We start from the raw sequence: 17,645 nt of genomic DNA, 5'->3' as shown, positions 1-17,645 counted from the left end.
GTTCAGATTGACAGGTTTGGGTTGGATTGATGTTCCTGGGCTTGAGGTAAACATTAGGAGGTGTTGAATCGGTGGATGGAAGGGCTGGGTAAACGTCACAAACTGACACGCATGGATGGGTAACAATCACATGATGAAAAACATTGAGCACGATATTTTTCCGGTTTCAAGTAATATTCAAAATCAAAGAATATTTTTTTCACACTTGTGTTTTGGGCTGGGGTTTATTGATATGTCAATTGAACTCGGCAACTGGAGTTGATTTGTGTTTTACAACCATTGAGTGCCAGATATGAACGGCTTGTTTGTTTTTTCTAACATTTTTTACAAAGCGTAATTCTTCTTTTGCAAACTTTAGTTCATAAAATTGTTTGTGGGTTTAATACACTCAACAGTATCTACGGCAATAACTTAATAATTCATTTCTTCAGTTTGATTTAAAGCAAAATTTAACATAATATCTAAAACAGCGATACGTTCCAAGATCATCCCGAAACAATACTTCGAAAACTTGGATAGCGATGATATAACGTCAATTTTGTCAAAACATTTGAGTGGTAAATTGTATGCTATATTCGCCAATGGCAATTTCGTTTTTAGCCAAGTTATTCTCTAACAGATTTCGTAACATAATGTACTGTCAGGGATTTCTAAGAGTGTTGCGCCTTTAACAAATAAGTTTAATGACAAAATACGGTTGTGCATCGCAATGCGAGAACTCCATTTTGTTATGATTTGTAACCAAAATCAGTGTCACTTATTCACTTCTTCGAACAGGTTTGTGACAGCCTGCAAAGAACGCCTAAAACAAAAAAATGTGGTTCGTTAGTGTGCAGCAACTTGTTTGGAAAAACACCGCACCAGTGTATCGAAAATTTCCTTAAACAATCAACAAACTTATGGAAATAAAAGGTCACATCAAACAAAACAATATCATCTGCATTGTACCTCGCCCAAAACAGTAGCAGTTTAGCAGTAAGCAGCACAAGTAGGAACAAACGAGGCAGTGGTGTTTATTTACAATCGGTTACTTGCGGTGTAAGTTACCCTGCTGTCCCAACGCCGTGCAGCTTCACAGTAGCAAGTGGACACGGCCCATTAGCATGGTGAGGTTTGCTTTCAAAGCGTTCAACCCGGGCAAACACAATCAAAGTTTTGCTGCAGGAGATTTGATTTCACTAACTGAAACCAAGCATTGGCTTAGGCTGCTTTATTTCTGATATTAATTGATTGTTAAGTAACAAATTAGGTCCCAAACTTTAAACCATTGTACGTTGCCATATGACAAACTTTTTTCGATTATTTAAACAACGTTTTGGATATAGAATGAGACAAGGAAGAGCGCTTTGCCCGATTTTGTTTTTACTATACCTCATAGTTAAGCAACGAATTAGCCCCCAAAGCTAAATCAAAAATACATTGTCCAATGGTAAACGTTTTTCGGATATTTGAACAAGGTTTTATACAAAATGAGACGAGAAAGAACTCTTTGCGATGTCATGGAAACCAACAAAGCAGCCAATAGAAGAGCAGGATCAGACCGCTTGTAGGAAACAACAAACAGTTGTGTTGTTGCTGCGGCGCTAAAAGAAGTCACTTTGCGCGAAGCAGTTTTCACTCGGGGGTCATTAACACTTGTCGCGTCGCAAACAATCGCCGCGCGTTCCATAACCTCACCGTCACCCCGCATTGTGACGTCACAGGAGCAGTGGTGGTACCACGTGACTGGCTAGAGATAAGAACGTCGCGCGTTCGCACCGCGGTGTCAAGTGTTATAAACGAGCGAGGGGGTTTGGATTAAGAAGAATCGCGCCAGGGCCGAGCAACCCTCAGCTAATGGAGCGACGAGTTAGCGAAGCCAGTTGCTCGACCAAACTATGCCGGTAATTTAGACGAAGCTGCTTCGGAGTGACGTGTTCAGTAAACAGCACTGCATCAGCTTAGCGAGTTGCCAGCGAGAAAACGTTACAAAGGTTATTGGGGGAGGTTTTGGCGGAAGGCGGTTTCCCTACGATCAAGCATGCTTCCAGGCAGCCGGGGATGAGAATTTTAGTCAGTTTGAGGTGAAACTTGTTTGTACAACGCCAGTGCAAGGCAGCCTATGTTTGCTGGAAAGATTCCGACGCGCGTTTAAACTTTGGTGAAGTTAATTTGTTGCCATAACAACGGATTACTTTGGAAGAGCTGTGAAGGCCGGAGGCATCAACAAAAATATCAGTCGGTATGTTTTGTTTAAAGTCAAGCATTTGTTTCTTGCAATACGGGAAGCCGTCATGAATATGTTACTTCAATAATCTGTGATAAGTAAATGACAAATGTAAATGAGTGTATTGTAAACAAAAACGTATTTTCAGCAAATGAGGATTGCACAGTTTATGTTTATTGCTGTTTATTGGGCACGAGGTTGTATTTTAGAATGAAGTATCAAACTAGCATTTATTTTTGGCCAATAGTTTTAATTTAAACTAATTACATTGTCCACAAAATAACTCCAGATAAGGTCTTGTAAAGTATATGATGAATATTTTATCGTAAACGTTGAATACTCATCGTGGTTTTGTCGTCACTGTCCTTAAACTGCCCAGTATTGAAGTATTAAATAATTTTACAGCCTATTTTGTGTTTGGTAACATCTGTCGGATTACGCACGTTGTGCAAACACTTCAAGCGACATAATCTGTCTCTGGTAAATTGTAAATGTTGGGAAGATCTGTCAGCAAAGAAATGCCTGGAATTTGAAGAGCCACTAACGCTACTGCAATTTCACCTGCAACGCGCAATTAATCAACAGCGAAATTCGATCTCTGATTGGTCAGATAACGTCAGCTGACAGGAGCGCGTGTCACGTGACGGCGTGTTGAGCGGTGATTGGTCAAGTTGATCGGATCACTGTCGAGTTTAATTCGATCGAATTGTTTGGAAATGATCATTTGCTGTGGAAAGAGTGAAAATGGCGGAATGCTTTGAGATCAAGTTTCCCACGACTGAGCCATGATAAGTCAGCAAACAACTTAACTTTAAACCCGCACTTACAAACTCCCACATGGTTGGCAAAAGTTCTTAGGTTCGCGTCTTCATAATAATTCGAGAACCGACTTGACATTAACCCCCCCCCCCCAAAAAAAATCTAAAAAATGAATGGCGTTTTTTTGTTGCTATTGTCTTAACGAATTTTGTTGTCGCTTACAACATGGTCCAGACTTACGATACTTTTGTTTGAACTATTTCTACATCTTTTTTTGGATAGCGCAAAAAGTCATATCTGTAAAACCTAAATGTTCACGTATTTATGTATTGAAGTTCTGTTGTGTGAAAAAAATCATTAAAACAAATTTATCCTAAATTGTTTAAATTTAATTTATTCTTTTTTTTAATGTTATATTTTTAAGGTTATTGCGTGAACAATATAAAGTTAAACAAAGAGTTAGCAAGGTGCAATGTTTTTTTTAAAAAAAAACGGTTGATGATAAATTGAACAAATTGTTCCTGAAACGTGTTGGGAAATTAGGGAAAATTCTCGCATTAAAATATTTGCCGCATATTTAGTCTGTGATAAATTTGGAACTTTCTCAAAGAACAAGAATCGAAATCCCCGAATACCCAGTGTCTGACTTTAAGCACTTGAAACAATTCGCTGTAGTTTTCTGCGTTCAAGGCGGGTTGGGTTCAGGGTTTGACATTTTCCAGACATTTCCACTCGATCAGCGTCAGAAGGTCTCTTCTATATTTGACTTCTCTTTATAGTTTTCTATTTTGCCAATGAGATTATGAATCATTATGAGTTTGGGAAAAGTTTTGGTAAATCCCGCGCGTGGACTATTTCGAGGTTTGTCTGTATTAAGAAATTTAAGCAGAAATGAGAAAAGTGTTTAATGTGAAAAAACTGTGATTTTTTGAGTTGTTTGATATTGAAGTGATTTTCACCAGTTGCGTTTTGGAAGATGCTTCGTAACATGCTGATATGGCGGCTTGCTTAAAAACTATTCAGAATTGTAAAAAACGTCAGCAATTTAACTGTAAAAATACCAAAATAGATCCATTATATTGTTGAATTTTACGACAAGTAAGTTGTTAAAACGATGTTTAAAAAAGTACGCTGTTTTTTCATTTTGTGCTAAATGATGTTTAAAATAAAGGCGAGGAAAACTGTATTTTACTGTCAACAAGTAAAGCTATCCACAGAAATGCAGGGTTGGAAATTATTTTGTTGTTTGGGAAATCGCAATATTCTAGAATCAACATCTCGTTGGACCACAAAGTTTTGAGTTGACTTAAAATAAGCGAGTTACCTAAATCCATTTGTTTGACTTCGACCTTGACAAGGTGGCGCAATTGTGACGTCAACAAGGGCATAAATAATTGTGGATTGTCTCATTATTCTACAGCTTCGAAAACAAGGTCAAGTTGATGGATTCAGTTTGAGATTTGTGATTTTAATTTTTCTAGTTCCAATAATCGTTTGTTGTCCAACCTTGACACTTCTACGGCGCTTTGTGGGCATTTGTGGTCGGTTTTAGCAGTAGAGGAAGGAAGTAGGGGGACAGTTCGTCAAAAAAGTAGACGAAAATGTATTAACTACACGTGTTTATGTGTTAAATCGACAAAGAGTGACTGGTGGATACCGGCAGCTTAAATAATTTTGGCGAAAAAGTTCCAAAGGAAACGCATTTATAATCCCAATGGAAAACAATAAAGAAGGTCGACTTAAAGACCATTCCGAATTACAAAGCTGTTGTTTAGAAAACTCAAATAAAATAAAACCTTGAGCAAATAACATTACTAAATAATAGACACAAGTTAATTTCGTACGCATTTCTCTTTTTCTGTCTAACGCTTGCAGGATGTCACGTTTTGATTGAACGATTTAGGTTTTAATAATTTACATTTAAAAGGTAATGTTATGCACTGCAACTTTTGGGTCCGGTCCGCCAAACGTTTACCAACAGGCCTACTTTTGATTTACCTACTTTTGATTTGTTTTATAAACCAGGCAAGTGTGTTGTAGCGCTTCCCAAACCTTCTTGCCGCAAAAGTATAAAACTGATAAAAAAAATGTTTAAGTTTTGTCGTTAGATGGGGCTGCTGAGTTGTTGGATATAAATGCCCAAGAAGTAAGAACAGAAACGCGTCCATTTATAACCTATATTTAACTATTTTAGCAAATCTAAGCCTAATTATAAGTAATAAATATCAATTAACATTAGTAATAAAATTTGGTGACAAATACCACATATAATTTGGATTTTCCGTTCTTTTTTCCGTAAAGTGTTTTTTATTCGCAACCACGCCACGTGGAGTAGCCTATTTCACTTCTTTACCAAATTTAAAGTCATAATTGTAATTGACAGTTAACTAATGTTTCAACATGCCTACAGCGCCAAATCCCGTTAATATGGAAAATTAGCGTCACCAGGTTAAAAACCACCCCAAAAAGTTAAAACAATGTCCGCCTTTAAAGGCAATACTGAACAGGCGTTTCGTCCACCAGGTTGCATATTGAATAAATTTTTCGTTCAACTGGTCTGATGCTAAACAAAATACTAGTTGTTGTTTCAAGAAATTGTATTTTTGCAAACAACAACTAGTATTTTGTTTAGCATTACACCAGTTAAACGAAAAATTTATTTAAATGCAATGCCACATAAGTTATCCGCAACAACCAAAGTTTTATTTAATTTTATTAAGGGAGAAACAAAAAGTGTACTATATTACTTACAAAAATTGTGTTGTATACTATACAGAAGAAGTATTCACGCCTCCGAACATGTGGAAGACGGTAACAAACGTTAGCTTCACAACAGAAAACCAGATTGTTTGGTTAATACCGACATTTTTCTGCTGTAGTTTGAGGAACGGTCACTCTTATAGTAGACATAGCTCTAAATTTTAGACCACATTTTGAATTAAGCACGAAAATGACACATTTTAAACAACTTTCTGACATGAATTCCATACTTTTACCCAGCATGAATTAAACTCGAATAGGCATTCAGTCTTTAAAACACAAACAAATTGTTTATGGGTGCATTTTACATAGAGTCACTGTCCTTATGCATAACCTTGGTTAAAAATAGTTTAACTGAATTTTCGTTCAGAATTGTTGTTTTACACAAAAAATTAAGGTTTGAATTCGTTAAATGAATGTTTGATCTGATTTCGTATTTATTCTTTACCGTGACGAACGGCATCGACGTTCAGAATTCGAATCGATTGTCTGCATCACGATTCGATTATTCCTGGAAACTCCTTAAAACAAAAGAACATAATAAAATAAGAATATTGTTGTAATTTCGATAACACTGTTTTGCCAGGGCCAACCATCTCATTTCGCAATTAATTTTTGATTTTAAGTATTCCAGCGTCATTGTTGAGCCCGCAAATGGGTCAGCGTGAGTCTGACGATTGTGAACTGGGCTGGGGTTTTCAAATCAGACGCAAGGGCCACAGTTGGAAGCACGTTTTGAAAATATTTTAGCATTGAACCTACGAGCGACAGAATTTCGTTATATATACCCAAAGTAACCCGCGGCAAAGACGAATGCATGAGGCACATGTACGTTAAATTATTTGTACTTTGGACCGTGTATGAATAGAACCAATTCTGCTAGATTGTTTGGTTTTTTGAAACCTGTCTGCGGGATTTTAGAAGCTATATTCAACACCAAGTTGTCATACTGGTTTGTGTAAGCGCATTATTTTCGAACTGTGTGGAATAAACAAGTAAATTCAAGCGCAACAATACAGATGGTGACGCCATAAACAGTTTGTGAAATCGTTCGGTCAAATTTGAAAATAAAGTTAGGGCGTCATTCTGGGCTTATCTTTACGGCTGTAAATGATAAACAAAAAGGATCTTTCGTGAGGCTGTAAACAATTAAAAGCTTGTGAATCCTTGCATTATGTATATCCGCACATAACTTTTTACATCGTCTCTAAGTAAGGAAATACGCTAATGGCATTAAATAACCATTAAGGTTATACACACACCCGCATTCAAATTTAAACTGTTTGTCAACGACTGTCGTCAAATAAATCATTTATAGATTTTATCGCAATAAGTTATGACACAAAAATACTTTTCGCCTTGTCCGAAATACATTGTGAACAGGTCAACCTATAATTGGGTATTCTACTTTCATTCATCGCACCCACGTTTACCGACACACCCTGACCGTAACCATGGCAACCGCTTACGTCAGCACATTCAAGGTCAAGTCCGTTGCGCCGAATTCGCATGTGAAGCTCTGCTGACGAAATGTGAGAGGCTGAGCGCTGATTGGTTGCAAAAAAATTCTAAGCCAATCATCGAGCTCTTAGGGCGGGGCCAAACTTTTCCAAATATTTTGTGTTTCATCACTTAAATATTTGCTCAAACCGTTCCTAGGTTGTCATTGCGCAAAATAGCTTCGAAACGCATATTCTTTTCTTTTTTCTTTTCTAAGTTAAATAAAATATACACCATAGTTTAAGTAGGTAATAAAACTCAAATTATATGAAAAACAATAGAGTATACTTTGCTAGATTACAAAGAGCGTATTTCAAACAGAGCGTTAAATATTGTTTGGAAGTTCCGAAAGTGTAAAATATAAAATTAATGCAATTGATAAAAGAAACAATAGGATGCCATGCATCTAAATAAAACTTAACATATTGTATAAAAACATATTGTTATTGTTTCGACGAACATGTTTTACTTTATATTAGTTTTTCTGTAATTTTCCTGAATTGTGATTAAAATCACAGATGTTTCTTGGGTGGCATCAATGTACAAAAAAATTAGTCCTGTGCGTTGTAGGGGTTGAAAGGCAGAAAAAATATCACACTGAAGCTGTTTTGACTCACAGATAAGTAAAAATTAAAAACCTGACATTATGTGTAAGGATTTGTAAGTGTGGTTAAAAATGACAAACCCAAAGCCACTTGTCACAGCCATTTTGACCTTCAAGCCGACCCAAACATCAGTAAAAAATCTACAAGTCTTGCGGTGAAATGTAATCGAATTTCCCGCGGATCAACCGACGAGGACCCGTCGCGATCGCTTAACCTGAGGCGGTCTGATTCTATTACTTGAAACGTTGCTTGCAAGTCCGAACCAAGGGAAGACGCTAACACAATTACGTGTCCCGTGGGAGCACGGCTCGTTTATTTCCGCCCAGTTTCCACAATGAGCCTTCGCTATTGTGACGCGACATAGGCTTGTTGATACTTAGATCTCAAATGTGACCTTTATTTGACCTTTGCGATTTAATTATCCGCACGTTGGGGAGCTTCGCTGTTTTATAATAATATCTACCGAATACGACAATTGTGACGAAAACTGTGACATTTCAAGGCTAAAACGTGAAACGCTTTACAGCTGTTTAATATTCCGAAACTCAATGCTCAGATTGTTTGTGATATTGCCCAAAGCTTTTAAGTCAAGTTTCCCGGCAATTTACAAAACGATTTTAGTTTAACATATTTTCTTGTGGCAAACACGGACAAACTTCGAACATGGCATTGTAGGATAATTTGAGACAATTTCTTTACCACTGTACATACATTATACCATTGTCTGTGATATTGCTTTGCCACTAAAAATAGCCATGATGTTTTTTAAGTTTTTTCCAGACTGTTTGCGAAAACGGTTTGAGTTTCCATTTTTAGTTGGTGGAACTAACGTTATAAGCAAACTTGGACTTTTATACTGATGATAATTTGAGAGTTTAAGGACAATATGTTGCACATGATTTTTAAACTTTTAATTAATTATCAGTTAGATGAAAACAATGCGGTTTTTGTTGATTAACTTTTTGAATAAACATATTTAAACTTTTGGCATTTTTCAAGCTGGTCTGTTTGCGTTCGAAAAATGGTTTTAACCAAGTTTTTTTGCAATGCCTTGAAAGTTGTCACGTTTTAATTTAAACTTTAAAGATGTGAAAACCGTAAAACTTTATGTTTCACAAAGCAAGAATCTGACTAATGCAGATGATAGCAAGGTGTTTATACGACCATCAGTTTGTGTGTGGTCCTGTGTCTACTTGAACAAGACTTCGATTAACGTTGTAGCTTGAAAAGCTCACGACTAAAAATCACTTACAAGCTAAAATAATTTTAATTTTTACTCTTCAGTGTGAAATGCATTAGATTCCTCGCCACCGTACCTTACAAGTTTGTGGTAAAACGACAAGAGGGCTCAGTGGTTTTTCTCCACTTCAACGTCTTGTCGCTGCGACTCCAAAATAGTTGTTTGAATTTTAATCCGAAAATCCGCACTCGAAAAGCGCACGATGCGCCCTCTAGTGAACTTTGCGCAATCTGCATTACTGGGAAACAACTAATGCGTCATAATAGACCTGTGTGTCGTAACGGTGTGTGTCGTACGAGCAGTATTTGTGCGATGGGCCGGTGCGCGGTAATAACGTGCAATCAGAGTCAGGTCTTAATAACTTAATTACAGCGCGGAAGGTGGACTGAAGAGGCGGGCACTCGAGGTAAGAATGATCGTGAAATGCTAAAGATAGAACACACCCAGACCTGTGAACCTGTTTACAAAGTCAAAATCGAAATTCCAAACAGCTTTGTCTGAACTTGATCGCTAGAAAATGTTGGTCTTTATAGCTTAACACCGGTAGCAATGAATTCATGGCCTCACTGTAAGCAGCAATTTTAAGGGCTTGTCTCGATTTTGAATTACAACTTTAAAAACGAGCGCCGTATTTTGCATTCTGATCGCATTACGTCAAACAGAAGGTCGTCTCCGTACCATGATCCACATGATGTTCTGCGGACTTTTGTTGCCAGTTCTAAATGCAGTTGCACAAACTTTTTTTTATTTTTGCCAAATAAATTTCCCTACATTTTACCCGTCGGATAATTGCCCAAGATTGTCTTTTATTTTGTTGGTCGATAAGGTTTGGTTGATAACGACAATTGAAGTTTTAATTCAAAGTGATGACAAAATGCTGTCATAAAAATCGAAACCCCAAGGATGGGGATTTCCAAAACCCTAAGCAAAATAAATTCGCATTCTTTTGTTTTATGTATTTGGGTGTGTAATGTAATTGCAGCCTGTAGTGGTTTGATTTCTCAAAATCAAAAACAATTAAGGCTGGACCGGATACAAAGTGCATCATTAGTTTCGTAAACATTTCATCTTTTGATAACCCGAATCGTTCTATCAAACCGTTCCAAAATCCATCACGAAATTAACGCACCGCTCCTCCACAAACGCCCGCATTGAGGTCACGGTGACCTTCAGACGTTCTAATTGCACAAAAACACTTCCACTTGTCGCACGACCTTTGTTTGAACCTTTCACCACTACATGCAACGTCACAATGCCCGTTGCAACGTAACAGACGAGCATTGTTACATGGCAACAGACGACATCGTTGTACGGGCGCCCATAAATCTCTGCACGTCGCTTTATTACGTCGCAGCAAGGCATTGTGACGTCATTTAGTGAATCGAAAGTTCGGCGTCGAGGTCAAATCGGGGTCAAGACATTTCGCGCGCGAGCAGAATTGCATTTTCCGAAGGTTTTTGGGCGCGACCTCCGCCTAATGGATGGTTTTGCGCGCTAGGCCATTTTTTAATTCTACACAAACGACGAATCCAACATAGAAACAAAATCGATACCTGGAGCTGCAGAGGTCCGGACGAGGCCTTGACCCTGGTGGCACGGAGTAGCGTGATGGGATGAGAGACAGATGGTTGGCTATCAATTATGCTAGTCCGGATTTCACATCACACACACCACACCAGCTAGAGAATAAAATAGCGATGTTTAATTGCGGAAATTCATAATTCAACGCTATAAAGGAGTGTTTGATATCTTTTCGTGAGCGATGCCTGAGCTGAGGATTTCAGACTTACGACAGAATAGAATTGACATTAATATTCTTGCGGCTTTTCGATTTCGCAAAACGTTAAATTGGTAACAATAGCCAAGTAAGTGGTGAAATTTGACGTGATTAAACGTTTTATTTACGGTTTACGATAGATTTACTACCTAGGAGCGACCGTTAAATTAATGTAAAAGTTGTGCAGGAAAACTGAATTGTGAATGCTACTTTTAAGCGATGTTTTGAGGCTGTTCATGTTTGAATGAAATTGCAAAGACGTCACATACACAACAACGTGTATCAGTTGTTTACATCAAACATGTTGCGGCAGTTTTGTACACAAGGTGGCAGACAAGCGCAGTGAGAAAACGATTGGATACTGTGAGCGGCTACAAACACGTTCGGATATTTTACCACGTTTTAGTGGTTGGATTACTTGATTCTTATATGAAGTGCACGGTCGTGTGTGGATGTTTTTAAATCAGGTAAAGGTTTGCTATTGGCGAATGATTGACAAAAAATAACATTGAACTTTCAAATGTCCTACTAAGTGACAAAATTTATTAAGTATCTGTGAATGCATTTTAAACACAACTTGCGCTCGGTTTTAGTGATAAAAAACGTTCGAGACTATTGTGATGACACAATGGATAATAAATAACATAAGAACGTCGATTTTTGTTCTTTTTAGCGAAGAAATCATTGAAACGTGACGTGTCTTGTTTGTCTGCGATCGCGTTTCAACGTCACACAAGGCCATTGTTACCGGACAATTGTGTATTCTATGAGTGGTATAAGTTTAAGAGAAATCCAACACAACGAGCGGCTACTTCATTGTCAAAACTTGTAATGTTGTGTTTTGGATTTCTGACTTTTCGCACACGACGCTGAAACAGCACAGATTAAGATGAAATTTCTTGTCAAAATAATTTTGCTAGTTACTCAAGCCAGGATTTTAACGTGAACACAAAGTTAATGTTAGTTGTGTTTTGAGTAGCCATGTTTCCAAAGTTTGTTTGAAACATCCAGGCCAGTTCGCAATTCGCATACAACAATCCTGCAATAATCATACGATTTTGGTTTAAAATGGCGACTTTCAAAGGTCATGCCATTAAAACTGGGAACAGTTTAAGATAAAAAGATGCAACATATGTTTAACAAAACTGAAACCGAATAGAATAAATAGTGTCAGAAATAAAATTCCATGCAACCTTTAAAACATGTTTATCAATTGGTTGATTCTAAACACGTACTAGCTTGTCCAAAACTAATATTATACGTAAACACGATAGGTAGAGGTGGTTTTCGAACCCCCCAACCTTACGATTGCACTTGCCACATGATGCATGTTTTGCGGACTGAATGTCTTTGCAATTGTATCACAAACAAACGATGAATTGCGACGTCGAACTTTTCACCTCGTCACTACCCCCTATGACTCGCCACAACTTATTGCGTCACACTTCACCCTCCCGACACCGCGTCTGCCTATATGACGTCATAATACTGACCGCTGTCGAACAATTTCCTTCGATTGCCAGAGAAGAACCGGTGAACGAGCCATTATTACGCAATAAAGGGCGCTATTGACCACAAAGCCGGACCTGTCGCGCTTGTGGATTGAGACTGGGTGGACGATGTCACCACAGAAACGTGGTTTAAATTACGAGAACAGTGTAGAATCCCACCAGAACCACAACTTTGTGTCAGTGGACAAGATTGCCAGGTGGCCACCGGTTCTACTTTGACTTATTGTTTCCGACGTTTAACAAATTATTATAACGCTTTGCGTTTATTAGAATTCACATTTTATGCTTCCTTTTTTGATTAAAAGTTTTCCTTGTTGTTTTCGGCACAAACGCCCAAGTATCATTTGACTATATTGATGTTAAGAGTAAAGCAATCTTACCGAGCAGGAAAAGATATATCAGTTAAATTATCATTGCATATACATGACACTTAACCGAGCCTTTAACGGCTGACATTCCATATTAAGTTTAGTTACAACTTCATTGTGGTTTTATAGGGCGTAATTCTTGCAAAATAATATTTTCGAACTATTATATTCGAAACGAAAACACCATTTTGTAGTGATCGTGATAAATTTACGGGATTATACAATACTTAAATGTCAACTGAACGCTGGGCTGTTTAAATCCAAAACATCGTCGTGCAAACACTATTTCCGCGGGATTTTCCGCTCAAAAGTCCGGCCAAATCTTAAACTTAATTACTCCGAAGTTCCCTTGATTTTGGAACTGCAACATTGCATGGCCTATAAGCGGTCGGGCAGGAAACGGTTCCGCAGACAAGCTGACTGCCGTTATTTCATAAATTGTCACTTTCTTGGCGCAGAACATCACCGCGATTGTAGCGACGCCATTTTGTCAGTGTCGTCACAATGCATTACGACGTTCGACGTAACAAACAAGCGATTTACGTCACTGCGGCTTGGCAAGAACTGACGCTGGAAGCCCGAAAAGATCATGCGAAGATCTGTGTGGGGAATGTGAAGGGGCTTGCTGTCAGTCCCAACCGACATTCTGTCGCGTCTGGTTCGAAAGCATCCCGCCTAAACTGCTGGTAGCTTCCCAGTCAAGGTGCTAAGGTTCGGGTTCACACAGTCATCATTGCCTGCGAAGGCGCCTCGCATCGTGAATTGCTCGCCAAACTTTGACAATATCCGATTATGGATCTCGGCAGGCATTTAACGATAATCTCGAAAATATATCGTACCTTTTATGGCAAGTTGTTGAGCTGGACTGAACGGTTTAAGATCGGACTCCCTTACTACGTGCTAAGCACTCGGCTTATGTAAACAAGCCTTACTGACCCCCGAATCGCACTAGGGCTCTTGTTTAGAGAAGGTTTTCAGATCGTTTCCTATTATTTTATCTCGTCTGACAGTGGACAGGGTTTAGGGGAGCAAGTAAAAACTAAGACAAGTTGTATCTTATGTGCTAGAGTGTTACCGTCTATCTTGGTCGTATAGTTTAGAAACGAAAGCACGATTGTTGTTGTGACTGATCTGCTCAGATTTCTGTCTGTTATTACCTGATTTGCTGATATGAAATGTGTTTGTTTTGAGACTATTTTGTTTAAAGCAGAGTGCACAAATTGTTGAAAAACACAAGCAAAAAGTGTGCAGGAGAAAATGGTGTATTGTGTGAGAGAACTAAGCTTTCTTAAATGTTTTTAAATGCTGTGACTGGCAAATTAATCGTATACTGTACGAATCGCTCCAATGCATTTATGTTATTGACTTGTATAGTGTGAAGTGTATTGGATTTAAGTGTCCTTATCTGAGCTCATTTAGTGAAATATTTTTGAGTGGATATAAAATGTAGAACTAAGTTTTACGATTAGTTTCTGTCAGCATACAAAAGCAAAATTGCTATAAAAAAACTTTAACATTCGTCCTGTGACACGTACATTTTAAGTTACAGCGAATTATTGAATTAAATATACACTGAAAAATAATTAGTTCTCACCAAACTGTGGAGTTGTGTTGTTTGATAAATTTGTCGTTAAATGTGATGAAGTTTTATATAGTTGAAACCCATAATAAGCATTTTTACAGAAAGTTACACACCCTGCATTACAGCAAATAACACAGAAGAACAAACCTATCAATATGTATAGTTTAGCCATGGCTTATAATCGACAAGTGATGATATTTAATCGATGCTATTGACCAAATGATTTTTTATAAATATTTGTGGATAGCGCAAAGTAGAATAAATGTCAATGCTGAAATCTATGATGTAAAGAAGAGAATTAAATCTGGAACACTTGTCAATTAAAACTTAAGTGTTGGCATTAAATATGTGACTTGGTTATGACATTGAAGTAAAGAAGGATTGGAAAATTTGCCGTGATTATTAACCGCTAAATTAAACTTGCTAAAACATTTAGGACAAGCCTGTGGTGTTTATTTTGGCCTGCATTTTGCATCGCGCATCCCAACAGCTTGTCAATTTTTAGCCTCAAAGATGAAGCGACTGTGAACTTTCGACCCAGGACGTTTAGAATAACCAGCACTGATTCTTCATGTTACCGATTGCCGAAGTTTCACGTTGCTAATGTGAATACCTTCGAAATTTGTGAAGTTTGAGTCCCGGGAACGGGTCTAGTGGGTTGAACAGGGCAAGCAAAGTTCGCTGGGATCTCGTATCTCAATGCTCAAGGCTAGGGTAGAGACAGGGTTGTTGTTTTGACTCGTCCGTCCGTTGACATAACAGTGCGCAAATTTGCGTCGAGCCGATCGGATGAGCTGACCCCAGTGTCACTGGACTGTCTGGTCGTGGATTAACACCACCGCTCATCCTGTTTATTATTGGCGTTTTGCTTCGGCCGGATTTACGCCGGAGCTTTGTCGGTAAAAATACGCGAAGGTTTTGACATGCCGTGATTTTTGATGCGATTTGTGGCTGCTTGTGGTCATTTGCGGTTTCAAAGCATCATAGTCGGGTTCAGTAGGCAGAACTGATTGTGAAATTTGAAACAGGTGGAAAGTTTGCTGTCTGTGGATGTTTAAGGTGTAGGTCGGCCATTTTGTTTCGGCAAAATTGCGTTAAGCGTTGAAAAATCGCTTGAAAATCGATAAACCGAAGTTGGTTGTAAACACAACAAAACATTGAAGACAGAGCTTGAAAACAAATCAGACTTTGTTTTTAGACTGAGTAAACAAGTTTAAATTCCTGACAAGTTTGAAGGTTGGAAGCCGATTAACTTTCGCTCGGGGCCCCAGAGACCACCCCTGGCGGGGGTTCGGGATTATGAGGGGGGCTAATCACACACCCCGATACGTCACTGTCACAACGCTTCATGCGGACCCTCCTGAGTTTGTCTGGCGAATAATTTGGACAAACCACTGCGGGTAATCCTATTAACGTCCAACAGGAGACGCCGAAGCAGCACAATTTAGACAAATCTTCGTACGGTCAGGGGTTATGCTAATATGACGACACACAGGTCAGTGTTTGGCGTCTGTGAGGTCATAATGCTAGGAATCCTAAATATGCAACCAATCGGCCTAAACATTAAGATTACAAAAATTCATTATGAAATATTTTTGTTTGTTTATTATACAACTAGGAGCATGTGTGTAGTTATTTCATAATGGTGGTTAGATATCAGTTCGCTAAATAATAAAAAATGACAAGAATCTGACTTAAAAAACAAGTACGACTGATCCGTATTTAAAGTTTAGGGTTGCATTTACTTGAATTGTTTTAATTCAATCACAACGTTTATTCGCGAAGTTGTAGGAAAGATTGTTGCTCGCCGTTACAAATAACAGTAAAATACTACTGGTGCTTGCTCTAATCATATTATTGGCTTTGTCAAAACGTGTCAAAAACTGTCTGCTTTTTTTACATTTTGTTCTGAATATGGCAAATTAAATCGTAAAGTAGAAGAAAAAAAATCAAAAAGTGAGCGTTTTAATACAAATCCGCTTAAATAGCGATTTAAGTTCGTTTTAACTGATTTGAAAGTTGTGTTCAATGCAAAAAAAAATTGCCCTTTACCTGGACAGCGGGGGCTTACCCGGGACATACGTCAACGATTTTCCTTCAATCGTTGTAAGCTTGACTCGCAACAAACGAAGACCTTAAAAAATGCGCAAAAATTTTCGCATCCTTTTACTCAGAGCCGATAAGGACCATTTTCTGGCACATTGCTTTACGAAGGCGAGCAGAGTTTATTTGATTAAAACTAGACGTTGTTATTTATCAAAATGCTGAATCTGGCGGGTTGAGCTTAATCCGACAGCTACACAGGAGTCGCATTAGACGAGGCATCACCTTATGTCGCTGCACAAGCTTTTCTGACCTTGGGAACATGGTGACCTTGAGCCAACACGTGTTTCTCCACACATTACCACGTGCGTGTGTATATTGCACACCGAGATGCTGTCCCTGATTGGTTGAACCTCACCAACATTGTGTTTTCAGATTAAGTGACACTGATTGTTTTGAATGCTTAATCAGGGTTTTACATGTTTCAAACATAAACTTAGCTGATAAAACGGAGCAAGGGAGCAAAAATTTTGCAAACTGTTGATCTACATTTCACAACCTTCCGAGTTTGTAATTTAGAATTGGAAACCAAATTTTTTTTTACCTTTGACTGAAAACGCTTTGCATTAACTTGCAATTTTGTCTTATTAGCGACAATTAGCTGCTAAGCGGAAATTTAGCGTTTGCAAAAAAATGGAAATGCAGGTTTTAACTCAAATAAAACTACACGTTTGAAAATGGTGGTAGGCAGATTCTTTTGAAGCTTGACTTGTGTGAAAGCGATTTATTCTAAAAAATAAGGATATATTACCTAAGAGATTGCGTATTTTTGTTTAATCTCAAAGGTTTTGCATCAATCTGTAATAAAATTTAAACTTCGGGTCTCGATTTAAAGCTGGCGCCCAAATGGCAATCACGTGTTACCTGGGGATTGTTGACGGACAAGTGGAATTTATTGTGCGATTTAACGACACAATAAGGCTTTATGGGACGACAGGAGAGTGCCTTAAACACACACGGAAGGCGTTAGGTGCGCGGCCAGATCGTTTCACTGACATTTAGTTATCGATCGAAAGTGGAGTCGTTTAGCTTTTTGCGAAAACCCGTCGAGTTTCAGAGTCAGGTTAATCGCAAAAACCTTCCCGTGTAGCTGATCGTCTGATCGATGTTTGTAGTTTTCCTGGCTAAAGCGCATTTGTGTTGGACGCGATCGATCAATACACAAGTGCAACGCCAGCCGGGGTTGAAAGGTGAAACATAATCACGCATTTCCCCCCTTCCATCTTACCTTAAG

At 38.3% G+C, this 17,645-nt stretch overlaps 1 long non-coding RNA gene across 1 annotated transcript; it reads right to left on the bottom strand.

Moving 5' to 3' along the window:
- Positions 1 to 5,660: 5,660 nt before the first annotated feature.
- Positions 5,661 to 10,788, bottom strand: LOC145214633 (uncharacterized). Its single transcript, XR_013857088.1, has 2 exons — positions 10,624 to 10,788; positions 5,661 to 6,246 (listed from the first exon to the last, which is right to left on the bottom strand). It is a non-coding gene; the product is annotated as an uncharacterized LOC145214633 (long non-coding RNA).
- Positions 10,789 to 17,645: the final 6,857 nt, after the last annotated feature.

This window comes from Phallusia mammillata, chromosome 2 (assembly GCF_965637545.1).
Source record: "Phallusia mammillata chromosome 2, kaPhaMamm4.hap1.1, whole genome shotgun sequence".
Classification (NCBI taxonomy): Eukaryota; Metazoa; Chordata; class Ascidiacea; order Phlebobranchia; family Ascidiidae; genus Phallusia; species Phallusia mammillata.
The sequence above is the reverse complement of the archived record's forward strand: the minus strand, read 5'-3'. Positions and strand labels throughout refer to the sequence as shown.